The 11,615-nt window shown below is 37.9% G+C and overlaps 1 long non-coding RNA gene across 1 annotated transcript; it reads right to left on the bottom strand.

The window, feature by feature from the left end:
• Positions 1-221: 221 nt before the first annotated feature.
• On the bottom strand, positions 222-6,028 carry LOC114176031. Its single transcript, XR_003602957.1, has 3 exons — positions 5,784-6,028; positions 2,445-2,551; positions 222-382 (listed from the first exon to the last, which is right to left on the bottom strand). It is a non-coding gene; the product is annotated as an uncharacterized LOC114176031 (long non-coding RNA).
• Between the last annotated feature and the right edge of the window lie 5,587 nt (positions 6,029-11,615).

Below are 11,615 nucleotides of genomic sequence, written 5' to 3'. Positions count from 1 at the left end.
AAATGCCTACATAGGTGTGTTTGATTCTTGGGTTAGAGATATAAATTAATATGAAACTTGACTTGGTTTAAGTTATGAAAGGAAAAGATTAGTGTATCGTCTTAGCCGGAAATTACTTATTAAAATAAAACAAAATAAAATTTAATTAAACAACCTCATTTATTATCAACAATTCCTAAAACGCGAGGATTATTTTAAAACCGTAAGTTCAAAGTGCCCAAACGGATAGAATAATTCACGACAATATCGTATTACAAATATAATTGACTATAAAACTATTAAAATAAATCCATAGTCTGATAAAATAAAATCCATGAAAACCCCAAGAAGTCCCTACTCCGTCTCTATGTATCAGCCTGCTCACCTACATCAATATCTGCTCCTATGTAACGAGTTACATGATCATCGCCACACACACACAAATAGGGTGAGCTCATTTAAAATAAAACAAAACAAATATACTATTAAATACAACATCTCAACATAAAAACCCGGGTTAGTACTCTTCTCCCTTTTTCCTTACTTCTCCATTTCCAACACTTGCATTAGACGTCTATCATTTCTATACCCTTTAGGTGAGATCATTGATCGATCTTTGCAGCATGAGTGTCTACTCGCCCCTGCGACTACAGGCCACCACCTGATAGTCCACACGTGGGAATAACTTTGCCACAACATCTCACCGTGACACCAAGTGGAGTTCCCCAAAACAAACCTAAGTTTGTAGTTGTTCCCAGACTACCAAAACTCTATCAACATGCACTAAAGAGGGAAATCATCCGAAACCTCGCCGTACGAGCCACAACCCGCACACTCCATTGGACTTCCTAAACCACCAGGCTACAACCTAAAGTGGTCACATGTTACCCCAATACAAGATACACTCGTAACTGGGCCCCCAACCAAAACATCGCATCATGAACATCCCTTAAACCGGTGTAGAAAACTTCCTCGCACACCATCACTGGACCAAAACCGCCTGGTGTGCATCTCACACTGCTAGGCAGAATCTAGCTCCAGACCGCTTGGCGGGCATCTCACACCGCCAGGCGCCACGCGCCATCAGGGGTGTTGCTGCACTGTCATCGCCTGGCGGGCCCAAGCCTACCACCAGGCGCTACACACCATCCAGGTCATCTGCTGCACCACTTCCGCTTGGCGGAACCAAGACTGCCGCCAGGCGCCTCGCGCATATAGGACTCACTGCCACTGTTTTAAGTTGATATGGCCTGACAGCTCGCCCTCGCTGCCAGGCGCCACACCAGTAGCACAATTGTTACTGGTTTTTGGCACATTAAACAGGTCCTAAGGACCTCAAATCACACATTTCACAACTCACATCACATGTACAATTATCCATTTATGCTAAAATGACTCAATCACAATGCACACATCTTAATCAAGTCAATAAGATAATTATTCTCATTTATACACACCATCCTTTCTTTTATGTACTGAATTGAACTCTATTCTATTCCACTCAATATAATCGAAATATTTTATCAATGCAAACCAACAATTAAATATAACATGCCATCCAGATTGTCAATAATATACATGTACTTTTGGAATACACAAGTATGGATGCATATAATCTGCATCACTTCGAAACATCACTCTCCATAGTCCATTCGTGAGTATAAATCTGATAAGCATTTTTACACACTTTGTACCTATCATTTTCTCAGTTGTTAACATACAATTTAATTAACTATGAATGCCCTTCTACTTCACATTACACATTACAATTTAACCAGTTAATCTTATCATGCTTACTAATTCCAGTCTATCACATACCACGACGCATTTAATTCCCCACTCAACCACTCCCATCATGCGAACACACCCAAAACAACCTTTATGCTTGTCTGATGGGGCGCCTGGCGACAGCCTTAGCGCCGCCAGGTGGTGCGTGAAAAACTAGGTTCTCCCCAGGTCTGTTCGCACCTTTCGTGGCTTCCCCACACCCCACTTGTACTACCAATTCCAATCCGCGTTTTTAGTCAAAATATGAGTGGTTCCATCATCCGAGTCTATGTCAGTTTAGGTCCATACCATTGTCATACAAGCAATCCAATAGATCAAACTCGACACAACAATTCATCATCTCACACCCCATATACCCCAACCCCACATGGAATCCCCATTCATACCAATTTCACACACCATTCAATTCACAGGCGGTTTTTCTTCCTTAAACGCATCTATGCACGCATACATAATTATTTTCAACATCACAAATATCACAAAACTCACCACGAACCAGAAACTGGCCAAAACAGGAAGCGTCGCCTGGCGGCGCATGAACTACCGCTAGGCGATTTCTGGAAAAATCCAGAAACGCGAAGAAAACGAGAATAGACAGGTTCTACACTTTCATTATGGTTCAGATCATATAATCAATCGATAGCAGAATAAAAACAAGCAATAAGAACTCGCCTAACCTGGATTTCCTTGCCAAAATTTGAGAATTCCTACACTTCCCACTCCTTAGCAATGAGCCTCTCCTTGCGTTCTCCCAATCTCCTTCTCAACTTGATACCAATCCCCCCTAAGCCAAGGTTTGAACCCATCACCACACAATTGCAATTCAAGTGCACAATCATTCAACCAATTCATGTTTTGTGATAATATTCATACATCAAATATTATATCCTTACTTATCACATTAAGCATCTCTTAAAAAAACTAACAATTAAATAACACACAATTGACATACATAGGACTTGAACCTAGGTCCTCTCACACAACCAAAGTACTCTCAACCATTTGAGCTAGTACTTTTCCACATCAAGAAAGTTAGGATTTAATGCCATAAAGGCTTCTCTTACCCGCATTTATTAAATAATTATTTATTTAATTATTTAAATTTGTGGGTCTTACAATTAGAGCATGGGATGTTGACATCACTAAATCTCTTACATGATTTAGGAGGTTAGAAGCTTATTGTTTAGGAGTATTTCAATTGCATGTATAATCTCTTAATAATATCAAATTAGCTATTAAGGGGCATTTGTGTATGGATATGTGATCATGTGGCTTGATAAATCTTGATTTTGTACGTGGTGCATTAGGAAGAAGGAATATCCTAGGTAATGTGAATTGGATAATTATATGCATGGTTGGAGTGTTGTTATATAGATTCATACATTGGAAATATATATTCTTAGCTTTTACTTGGTCGTACTTTTGTGCGAGGATACAAGCGAGGAGGTTCGTATGTTTCGAGCTCAAACTTGAGGCTATTGTGAGTGGAGAGGTTCATAGCAGGTGTTCACACATGTTGGACTACGAGCGTGGAGGTTTGTAGAGTTGGACCACAAGCGGGCAGGTTCGTGGAAGCATATGAAATCCCTATGACCATGGGTGAGTATGTGCTAATCTCGTATTGGTTAAGTTGATGAGTTTAAGTGTTTTACATGTTTGGAGATGATGACCTTGGGCCAAATATGCTTGATATTATCACGAGGGGGTAGATTTGTGATTGGTAATGGAACACGTGATTAATATAGGTATGGAAGTTCCTATTAATGATACTCTCGTGTGAGGATACGAGCAGGGAGGTTTGTATATTTTGTGCTCACCCATGAGAGTTGCTGTGAGCGGGGAGGTTCGTAGCTGGATGGATCATGCGTGTTGGACTACGAACGATGAGGTTTGTAGAGTTAGACTATGAGCGGGGAGGTTTGTAGAGGTTGGACCATGAGCGGACATGTTCATGGAAGCATGATATATCCTGGGTCCATGGTCAAGTAATTGTATGGTATGCTTGGGTTAGCCGTTTCATTTAAATAATGAGACGATGTTTCAAAATACCTTGGGTAGTAAGGGTTTTAGAATAAGCATGGAGTTACGTTAGAGTATTTTTTTTTTTGGGTGGGTGTCTGTATTACTAAATTGTGTGTTATGTTGATTTGAGCTCACCCATTTTGTTTAAGCTTGGCGATGATCATGTGACTTGTCACTAGGGATGTCAACGGGGCGGGTAGGGTACGGGTAGTAGTTCCCCCGTACCCTACCCGCTGGAAAAATATTTGCCCCGTACCCATACCCATATCCGTCGGGTATCCGTTATGCGGGTACCCGTCTATTTTTTTCATATCCGCGGGTATCCACGGGTATCCGCGGGTATTTACAAAAATATTTTAAAAAATAAATATTTAACCATAATTAGTGATTAGATCAACAAGTCTCCTTTCTCCGATTGATTCTTGAAAAACAAACAAATAAAAAATCACTACCAATTTATATTGTAGTTTATTTTTGAATAAAATATTAAAGAAATTACTAACTTCATCAATGTCCACCTCTTGCAACATTGTATAAAGTTTCATGTTGTCCAATTTTAATCTAGAAAAGCCTTAAAACATAAGAAGTTCAGTAAAAATTTCTAACAATCATTTAATTAAAATATCTAAGTAAAAGTGTTAATTTTATTACCTTCCATGTTGGTCCATAACCAGTCTTAGAGACACATCAACACCTCCACAGTATATGGAAGTAATTTACTCATTTGTGGGGTAAGAATCTGACCACCATTATTAGATGAAGACTCATAATGTTGTTTACTAATATATATATATATATATATATATATATATATATATATATATATATATATATATATATATATGGTAAAGTTTAGCGGGTACGGGTATCCACGGGTATGGATACTATGATACCCGTACCCGCCCCGTTAACAAGCGGGTATCAAAAATATTCATACCCGCGGGTAGCGGGTATCCATTTTTAATATCCATTTCCTACCCGTTGCGGGTTTTATCCGCGGATACCCGCGGGTACGGATTTTTTTGACATCCCTACTTGTCACACGGGAGCATATGATATTCCAGGTGATGATGGAGTTGCATAGAGATAGATAGAGGGCTATCTTGGGAGAATTTTATGAGTCATTTATTTTATCACTATTTATCTTTCAGTTGATTTTGGATTTTTGGATTTCGTAATAATTATACGGGATTTATGAACATGAATTTAAGCGCGATAACTAATTTTTAAATTTCCCGCTATTTTGGGAATAATAATATCAGACGATTTGAGTTTTATTTATAATTATTTATTCTATTAAGTAATATTCATCTAGGACGTTATAGGAGGAGTCCTAAGTTTGAAAAAAAATACAAGAACATGCTAGCTGGCAACATAATACCGAAGATAGTGCACAAGACTTAGAAGGCTCGAATAAATGTCCAACTATTGGGATGACTCTGATAGGGGGCGACATTCAAGACGGTGAGAAGTTCTTTCTCAAAAGTGTTAAAGGGTAGCCTTAAGCCAAGTTTCTCGAACAAAGTGATGTACATAAAAGTAAACTTTTGAAGGGGAAGAGGATGTAAGGTACTGTCTCTGCATATGGGTTCTTCCACATCACAAGTGGCTACCACCACACTAGTATCGTTACTTTTAAACAAAGTTTTGTGATGCCTAAAGGCCCTAACCCTAGTAAGAGTGGTCATGGAGGAAACTTCCCTTCTTAGGGTAAGGGTAGCCCAAGGATACAAGGGGTCTATTATGTCATGAAGGCAAATAAAGAGGCACACACTAGCAACTCAAGAAAGGAAGAAAAAATGAATGCAGTAACCTAAGACAACCTAGAACCCAGGAACCAAAACCAAGCACAGGCAACACAATGGCGAAAGGCGAAAAGAAATCAACAAACAAAGAAGCAAGGAAACCAGCAGCTAAGGGTATAAAAAAGTCAACAAGCAGAAATTATGCCTAGTTGTAATCAATATAAAGAGAAAATACAAAAAAAGAGTTACCTTTGGAAAAAGGAGTAAAGAGAAACGGATAAAGATGAGAAATGGCAAAGAGCGACGAGATGAAGAAGAAGAACATGGGAAGGAAGTAATTAGGCTTCGAAAACTGCAAAGGTTATGTGGGAAAAGATCGTGTTATTCACAATTTGAGGCATCTGTTAGATATGGTACACGTGGTGGGATAGATGAGGAGTCATGATGAAACGTGGGAAATGGTGCACGACAGTTACTGAAAAGACAGCAAAGACAACTATTTCGCTTCCCCACTTTAGGAGCGGAAGCTCAAAAGTTAGAGAGTTATGTACCCTCTTGAACCAAAGACGTCTACAATTAGTCGAGGTTATGTCTAGAGGCCATTTTATAGGGAAATTAAAAAGTCAAGGTAGCTAATAAAAGATAGAGAATGAGTCAAGACGAAAGAGAATGTCTCCATAAAGTCGAGGTAGCTGATAGAAGACATAGAATGAGTCAAAACGAAAGGGGATGTCTCCATAAATCGAGGGTGCTGAGAGGAGGTAGGTTATGGTTAAAAAGGAATGTCTCCATAATGTCGAGATCACTATAAGAGGCCAGGTGAAGGTTTAGGTCATTGAAGGGTGTCTCCAATTGACCGAGGTCATAGTGAGAAGCCATGTGGTAGTCCAAGGAATGGGAAGAAGTCTCCAAAAGGCCGAAGAACATTCCAGAATTGTGAGATATGATGAATATTCGAGGAAATCTAGGAAAATCTTAATAAAATGTTATCTCTCCCATATTTGGTAAATACAAACCAAATCAGAGAATATTATCATTATTTATTGTTCATTATCTTTTAACTAGATTATTTTAGAAGATATAATCTTGTATATCTCCAAAATTTGTAATCGATTTACCTATAAATAAGAATGCTACTCCCACGGTTAAGGGACAAAACTATTTTAACCTGAGTGTTATTTCCGAAGGTTGAGATATTTCTTTACTTTTTATCTTCAATTTAAGGTTCATTCACACCTTTACCGGAATAAAACTTAAGACATCTAATAAATCTAAAATTAATTAAACATCTAATATAAACTAAAATTATAATTTAATCAAAATCTATTAATTCTTAATATAAACTAACAATCCACCTGATAATTAATCAAACATAAAAAATAGGGTTAAGTATGTTTTTAGTCCCTGAACTTTGGCCAAAAATTGGAATTCGTCCCTAGTTGAAACTTTGATAAATTTTAGTCCTTAAACTTTAAAAATGAATGAATATAGTCCTTTTAACCCAATTATGTTGTCTTTTTTCAACATGTCGAATGTGTTTCATGTTAATATTGGAGTTGTTTACGCCGTTTGACACATTCTCGGCTCAATATTTACTAAGAAATGCGATTGAAACCTAAAAAAAAAAGTTAACAAAATTGGGTTAAAAGGACTATATTCATTCATTTTTAAAGTTTAGGGACCAAAATTTATCAAAGTTTCGGCCAGGGACGAATTCTAATTTTGGGTCAAAGTTCAGGGACTAAAAACATACTTAACCCTAAAAAATATTTTGTATGCAAATATCCATATTAAAACTAAGTTAAAACTAATTTCAATACTATAAAATGTCAAAAAAAGTTGTTCAAATAAAAAAAAAGTTCCTCAAAATTCCTAAAAAGGTTGCTCAAAGGTAACAAAAGGATGTGATCCCAACAAGCCGAAACCCAAATTCATCAACAAGCCTAAGCCCACCTCGAGGCCCAATACTAGAAGCATGATGAAGAGTATTCAAATGGGCTTGCCTCAAGAGGATCAAATTCATCATGGGCTTTATATGTTGTTCTCATGGGCTAAAGAAGACATAAAAATATGAGAGCACACATGATTGAAGCATTAGAATAGATTTTATTTTGAGCCACATGTTAGGCCATGTTCTAGAATAAAAATACTAAAGTACTATGTTGTTTAGTCTTCAAATTGGGCTAATGTAAGCCCAATTAAACCTTTTCGTCGAGAATGTGCTTAGAGGTAAGGCTTGGTGCACCTTTGTGCATGCAAGGAGAGTGTGATTGCCACTTGGCATTAGATCCCTTCTTCTTTTGCATCACAAGACCCACCTTTGTGCTTTTTCTCCAAGCTACATATCCATTTCATTTCATGCTACATTTCTCATTTCATTTGGCCAACCATGATTCCTATAAATGGGGTCATTCTAATCTTGTATTTGGTTACTTTGAATTGATAATAGACTAAGTGTTGAGAGTACACCACCTATTGTCTCTAGAGTGACTTTGCTAGACTTGTTTCTACCAAGAACTCCTCTAACCTCCTTCCCTAGAATAAATTTCTCTTATAGGTTTCCTCTCCATTTCACCTTCATTGCTTCAAGAGCCTCCAAGCTTGAATCCACTCCTCCATTTCACTCCATTTATGTTGTAGCCATGGACATTCTCCTCTTCATTTTCGCACTACAAGGTCCATCACAAAAATAATGGGAATGACAAAATATAAGCAAAGTCATCACATGCAATTAACAAGAGAGAAAGGTATTACAATGGTAACAAAAGAAGTGTTGGAAACTAACCTTAATATGAAAACAAATAAGAGAGAATGAAGCCTCAAGAGAAAATGCCCACCAGATGTGGAAAAACTAAGAATTTTGGAGACAATGGAACCAAAAGGAGCTTAAATCCTCATCACCATTGTCGCCACTGTTGTTGTGACCTTTCATGCGTAGAGAAATGAAGAAGAAAGCATTATTGGAAAATTTTTAAAACATTATTTATTTTTAACCTACCTAGCTTCGACATAAATGGTTTGATTTACGTTGAACCAAGACTTAACGATGTAATTTTAGGTCAATTTCTGGTCCGACATAAATCAGTATATATACGTCACAACCATGTAAGTCAAACATAAATAATGATGATTTATTTACAAAAATGTCTGAACGCATTTCTTACAAGAATTTTTACAATGTCTAATGTAAAAATGATGATGTAGAATCCTCTTCTGTATTAGTGATATGAGAGCCTCTAAGGTTAATATAAATATTGAAAATTCATTGATTGAGGAGATGAATGCATCTCATAATGTTTGAACTCAACATTAGATTAATAGGATGAAATTAATGATTTCTTTTTAAAGAAACAAGCCTACCTTAGTTTATTTATTTACAATTGATATATGATTTCTTTATTAATTTTAAAATAGTTGGATATTTAACTTATGTAAATAATTAAACTTATATTAATTTTTTTCACCACTTATCGAGTTTTATCACTTATCATTATGTATTCTAAATATAAATAGGTTCAAAAATAGATGATACAATTTTGAAGGATTCACAAGAAAATATAGTTTTAGATACAACATTTGAAGTGACATAGTTTATTTGAATCTATATATAATCTTTGGATCAATAGTATAATACCGACTCCTATTATATAAATTAGCTCTTTATTGTAAATTTTGTTATCATATATCTTGTGTAACGTCCCAATTAAATAGATAAAACCAATTTAACAAAACGTCGCATACATGAATATTCAGAGAGTGCGGAAATTGGATATGAGGGTACACGATACCCCAACCATGTTCATAACGAAAGGGAAGAGGCACTACACTGCTTAACATCAATACAAAGGATCAACAGCAACACAATTTCTTGTCCAGAACAGAGAATCTAAATACTAAAACTCCTTCAGCTGCGGCTCCATAGTGAGCCCCATACATATCCCTAACCATCAAGCTGTAGCATCCTTATTGTCATCACCACTGCCACGAATTCTCGCATCTGCTCACATCAATAGAATTGATGATCATTGCAAAGGAGGAAAACTACATGCAACCATACAACAAGCGAAAGGGTAAGCTAGTGAAAAAGTTCTCATGTCATACACTCAACATACAATGACATAGTCAAGCATAAATATCGGGAAACCACACATGATTTACCAAACCATTCAAGACTAGACTATCCGGATATGCACAATGAGGCACCACCACGAGACAGTGGAATTATGTCCTAGTAGTGAGGCATCACCGTGAGGCCTTCGCGGAATTACACCCTTACACGAGGCACCACCACGTGGCCTTCGTGGAATTACATCCTAGCCTTGAGGCACCACCACCATTGTAACATCCCTAGGGAATATTACTTAAAAATAAATAATAAAAGAAATAATTATATTAATAGTCGTCTCGATAAAAATCCCAATGCGGAAAAATTTAATTTCATGAAAGCACGCGCCAAAACTTATAACATAATTAGTCAAATGTCACAAGTTCCCATTATTCATGTTTATAATAAAAACGTAAAGTAATACATATAAGAGAAAATCCTAGCTCTAATCCCATGCTAGCCCTCACTCCGCCATCTAAACATCCTCAGCACCACCTGTATCAACATCTGCTCCCGTGTAACGAATTACACGATCATCGCCACACACAAACAGAAAGGGTGAGCTGAGAAAATAAAATAACAAGCATATAAAACATAGGAGAAATCATATACCCATCTTATTCATTATATATAATTCTTGGCCAAGACCTTAACCCCAAAACTTATCAGTCTTCAAATCATACAATTAGTTAGCCTTGGACTCGGGAACATGATGCTCACACGAACCTGTCCGCTCGTGGTCCTGCCTCTACGAACCTCCCCGCTCGTAGTCCTACCCTACGGACCTGCCCGCCCGTAGTCCAACACATGTGATCCACCAGCCCCCGTACCTCCCCGCACGTGGCATCTCTCAACGTGAGCACGGAACATACGAACCTACCTCACTCGTATCCCCACGTGAGAGTAACTGGATATGAACCTCCCCGCTCATATCATCACATGTCATCCGCCATTCCATGAACCTACCCGTTCATGGCACAACATCTCCCGATCCAAGCAAAACATCATCGATAATCAAAACAACACACCAAGAAAGCAAGAACAATAGTATTGTCGCCTGACCCTACCCTCGTGCCGCTAGGCGCAATTACTCCAGACCGCCTGGCGGTATTCACTCACCGCCAGGCACCAGCATCCTTCTAGACCCACTTTCTTCTCGTCACCGCCTGGCGGAGCACACCGTGCCGCCAGGCGCCAAACAATACAGTGACCCCTGGCGCTATTCTCATCGCCTGGCGCACCTACCCGCGCCGCCAGGCGCTGTATCAGTAGCAGAACCCCTTGGGTTTTTAACAACTCAATCAGTCTAATTTGCTACGTGACCCAATTCTAAGCGCTCAAATAAAGACTCCTCTATGAAATGCGCATCATGGTTAGTCTACAACTATCATAAGTATCAAGCACCTAAACTTTGCCATGGCCAAACCATCGATTCAAGTTTTTCACAGTACCTGAGCATTAACATATTAAAGCAACTTCATTCATATCTACGAACACAGTCAACAACTCAATACCTTCTTTCATGCTACCAAGTATACTACACTGTAATAGTCAAAGCTTTACTCCCATTATTATTAGAATACTTTCCCATAATTCCTCATGCATAATCATACCCAACCACATTTTTCTCTAGTGCCTATAACTTTAATCCCATGCAATTTATAACATGACCAATTGTCATCCCCGAGTACATATATCCTCAATTGTTACCTAACATCAGTAAGTCATATTCAGTACCTATCCGGTTACACGTAAACGAATACTATGCTTCCAAAACAGAATCTCTTAACTAAAATTTTCCTATTTCCCTTTCATCCTTTGATAATCCATCCAACATCACAAACTACCATCCTCACGGTTAACCACCATAGTATTTCGTCCCTTTCCAAATTTTCGTACACCTCACACACTCCAAATTTTCCCTCAGTTTCTATTTCCAAAATCTCGCAGAACTGCCCCAAACCGCGCTATCGCCT

The sequence above is a fragment of the Vigna unguiculata genome, chromosome 3, assembly GCF_004118075.2.
Source record: "Vigna unguiculata cultivar IT97K-499-35 chromosome 3, ASM411807v1, whole genome shotgun sequence".
Classification (NCBI taxonomy): Eukaryota; Viridiplantae; Streptophyta; class Magnoliopsida; order Fabales; family Fabaceae; genus Vigna; species Vigna unguiculata.
This window is presented reverse-complemented; position numbering and strand designations above follow the sequence as displayed.